The sequence below is a fragment of the Etheostoma cragini genome, chromosome 17 (genome assembly GCF_013103735.1).
Source record: "Etheostoma cragini isolate CJK2018 chromosome 17, CSU_Ecrag_1.0, whole genome shotgun sequence".
In the NCBI taxonomy this organism is placed as follows: Eukaryota; Metazoa; Chordata; class Actinopteri; order Perciformes; family Percidae; genus Etheostoma; species Etheostoma cragini.
In genome coordinates, this window is record NC_048423.1 from 200,727 (window position 1) to 205,045 (window position 4,319).

Sequence of the window (4,319 nt, forward strand, 5' to 3'; positions counted from 1 at the left end):
CAGAGACACTTACATGTAAACACAGAGACACAGAGACACTTACATGTAAACACAGAGACACAGAGACACTTACATGTAAATACAGAGACACAGAGACACTTACATGTAAACACTGAGACACAGAGACACTTACATGTAAATACAGAGACACAGAGACACTTACATGTAAATACAGAGACACAGAGACACTTACATGTAAACACAGAGACACTTACATGTAAACACAGAGACACTTACATGTAAATACAGAGACACTTACATGTAAATACAGAGACACAGAGACACTTACATGTAAATACAGAGACACTTACATGTAAATACAGAGACACATGTAAATACAGAGACACAGCGACACTTACATGTAAATACAGAGACACTTACATGTAAATACAGAGACACTTACATGTAAATACAGAGACACTTACATGTAAATACAGAGACACAGCGACACTTACATGTAAATACAGAGACACTTACATGTAAATACAGAGACACAGAGACACTTACATGTAAATACAGAGACACAGAGACACTTACATGTAAATACAGAGACACACTTTCACTCATAATCAAACAACAATGTCATCAAAAAAAAAACTAGGGTCCTAAATCAATTAAAAAACAGTGACATACAGACTGCCCTTCTGCAAGGTCCTAACATGAGGGCAACATGGGGACAACATGGGGACAACATGAGGACAACATGAGGGCAACATGGGGGCAACATGGGGACAACATGGGGACAACATGAGGGCAACATGAGGACAACATGAAGGAAACATGAGGGAAACATGAAGACAACATGAGGACAACATGAGGGCAAAATGAGGACAACATGAAGGAAACATGAGGGAAACATGAAGACAACATGAGGACAACATGAGGGCAACATGGGGACAACATGAGGGAAACATGAGGACAACATGAAGGAAACATGAGGGAAACATGAGGGAAACATGAGAGAAACATGAGGACAACATGAGGACAACATGAGGACAACATGAGGACAACATGAGGGCAACATGAGGACAACATGAGGACAACATGAAGACAACATGGGGACATCATGAGGGCAACATGAGGACAACACGAGGAAAACATGAAGACAACATGAGGGGAACATGAAGACAACACGAAGACAACATGAAGACAACATGAAGACAACACGAGGGCAACATGAGGACAACATGAAGAGAACATTAGGACAACATGAAGACAACATGAGGACAACATGAGGACAACATGAAGACAACATGAAGACAACATGAAGACAACATGAGGACAACATGAGGACAACATGAAGACAACATGAGACCAACTCCTTCAACTGGAGTTCATTTTGTAATAATATAATATAATAATAATAATATAAGGAGGAAGAAGTCCTAATAAATAAAAAGATGGCAGTGCATCCAACGCCGAATGGAGAGTTAAAAAACCACCCGACCCGAGAATACAGCAAACAGCGATGAGGGAGAGATTTTAAGTTTGTGATGAATCTCAAGGCTCCATGAGACACCGTGTCCAAAGCATGAAGACCCCGGGAGGTGGAATACATGTATAAAATACCACCGTAGTCCAAGACAGGCAAGAATGTTGCATTTACTAGTTGTTTTTTTGGCTTCAAATGATAAACAAGACTTGATTCTAAAGAAAAAACCTAACTTCAATTTCAGGTTTTTAACTAAATCTTGGATGTGCATTGTAAAGGACAGTGATTGGTCGATGGTAATACCCAAGTATTTGTAATGTGACACTACCAGAAGGTGTACAAATGGCTGGGACGTTATTCTCAGTTGATTTTCCCAGAGTGAAAGTCATGACTTTAGTTTTTTCTAGATGTGAGAATGGGAATGATGAATAAATACTAAATAAGTGGAATAATAAGTGGAGCCAGTGACCAGGTGCTGTAGAGACAGTGTTTACTGGGTTATGGACCAGAACTGGACCTGACTCTGTGGGTCAGAAATCAGCTGTTCATCAAGAAGGAGTTGATTGCATCATCACCACAGCAGCGTGTGCTACGTCCACATCGCGCATTCATGACTCAGCCAACTCCTCCTTGTCTGTTATAGTCTGGTACTCTGTTTGTTATGGTTTCTACACCCCTAAGACCCAACCCTGCTGCCAATAGCAGGTGTTTTACATCACACTGACACATATGCAGGGTCTCAAAAAATCAATTAATAATCAATTAGTGGATGGGAAATGAATTGGCAACAATTTCGACAAGTGATTACAAGTTAAAGTTGTTAAATCAAGCGGAAGTGGCAACTCTATTCTGTGATTTGTAGATTGTCAAATGTGAATATTTCCTGCTTTTCTTGGTTTTATGTAATTAGGAAGAATATATATTGGGTTTAATTCAATTGAAGAACACATATTGTAGAGTCAAAGGGAAATGTGTAGATCTGAAGTGTCATTATCATGTAATAATCAGTGACAAGTCCACACTGTCTCTGTAATACTGACTAAAAGAGACAGAAGTGGCCATAATGTATACGTGGGGGTGCATTATCATGATTTAAGGATATATTATGCAGGATTTTAACAGTAAGTTTCCCCTATGATTGGTGCTTAGTAGATCAAGTGTGTGTGTGTGTGTGTGTGTGTGTGTGTGTGTGTGTGTGTGTGGGCTTTGTTCAGCTGACCTAGTTAAACTGGTTACTTTGTCCTCCCACTCTGATTATAATGGGACACACACACACACACACACACAGACACACACACACACACACACATTCTTCAATAGGCCAACAACAGTCAAATCTGAAGAAGTAGTCGTAACCCTTGTGTTGTCTTCCCGTCAAAATTAAAAATCAATGTTTTTATCGATGTTTTTAACTTTTTCTTACGTTTTGTCCTTTTTTTCAACACTTTTTTTCAATGTTTGTCACTTTTTGGACATTTAACACTACGTAAAACTAACTTATTAACTTTAGTTTTACAGTTATTTTTGGAATTTATGGTCAATAAACCTCATTTATAGGAAATTATACCTAATGTTTGAGTTAGAAAAGCAGAAATTAGGAATTATTGAGACTAAAATTAAAGGAATGGATGTTGATGATAATCACAGACTGGAATATGTCAACTTTTACTCAATACTATTTCAACAACTCTTCCATTTGTTTTTCAAATGTTAAAAAATTGAATAAGACGCCCCAAAATTAATGAAAGTCAACATGAGGGATAATGGTTCCCAGCAACGTCAAAGTAACTTTTTCCCAAAAGAGCCATTGCAGTTGAGTTTTTTTTAAATAAATTTGCAAACTAAGTACTTAATTCCATCCATCTCCATTATATTGTGGTTGTGTCAAAACCTTAGCGTCTCATCAAATTGACCTTTTTTTAACTTGTCAATTTAACTCAACTCTTCATCCCCGAGTCCATTTGTTTTATTTATTTATTTATTTACGTCACACCGAGGGTAGAAAGAAAGTCAGCGACTGCAACGTCAGATTATAAACTTTATTATGAGTTGTCTGCTGGTTACAGGGAAGAGAGGCAGGTCTGGATCTGATTAACGTCTAGTAGGGCAGACACACACACACACACACACACACACACACACACACACACACACACACACACACCAACACCAAGTGTTACTGTGAGTATGCAGGTCCCTGTTTTATTCACATTTTTTAAAGATAAAACATTCAGTTTGGACATAATTGCTAAGTGTAACTGTTTTCAGGCACCCATATATATATATATATATATATATATAGATATATATATATCTCTATATATATATCTCTATATATATATATAAGTGTCCCCAAAAGGACGTTTTGCCAACATGTGTTTCATCTGAAAAGAAACATGCTGCAACATGGGACTGTCAAGCGGCCAAAAGGACCAACGCATACGTAATAATAAAAGATCGATACTTGGCGCCTGTGCATCAATTATTAAAGCATCAATTAAAGGCCTAAAATGACCCCAAAAAGTCTTTTAGCAAATGTGATGTAATGTAAGTGTGTTTTTGGTAATTGCAGCTAAATATCTGAGTTAGACTTTAATTCTTTTTTTAAATGGTCGCTCTGTCCATATAAAGGACTCTTTCAACCAACAATACAAAACATCTTTAATAAAACACCTTTTCCCTGTCGTTTTGGGGGGATTTTAGTAAGCAACGTCCGGTTTGTATTGCCTAAAACAATGTTTCCCAAACTTAGGGTCGGGACCCCAAAATGGGTCGCAGACCCGTTTTATTGGGTCGCCAATTGGCAGTAAAATGCTTATCAATCTTATGTGAATGAGCGCTCTTTTTTTCTACACTGGTCTGTTCAGCTGTTCGGGGGGGGGGGGGG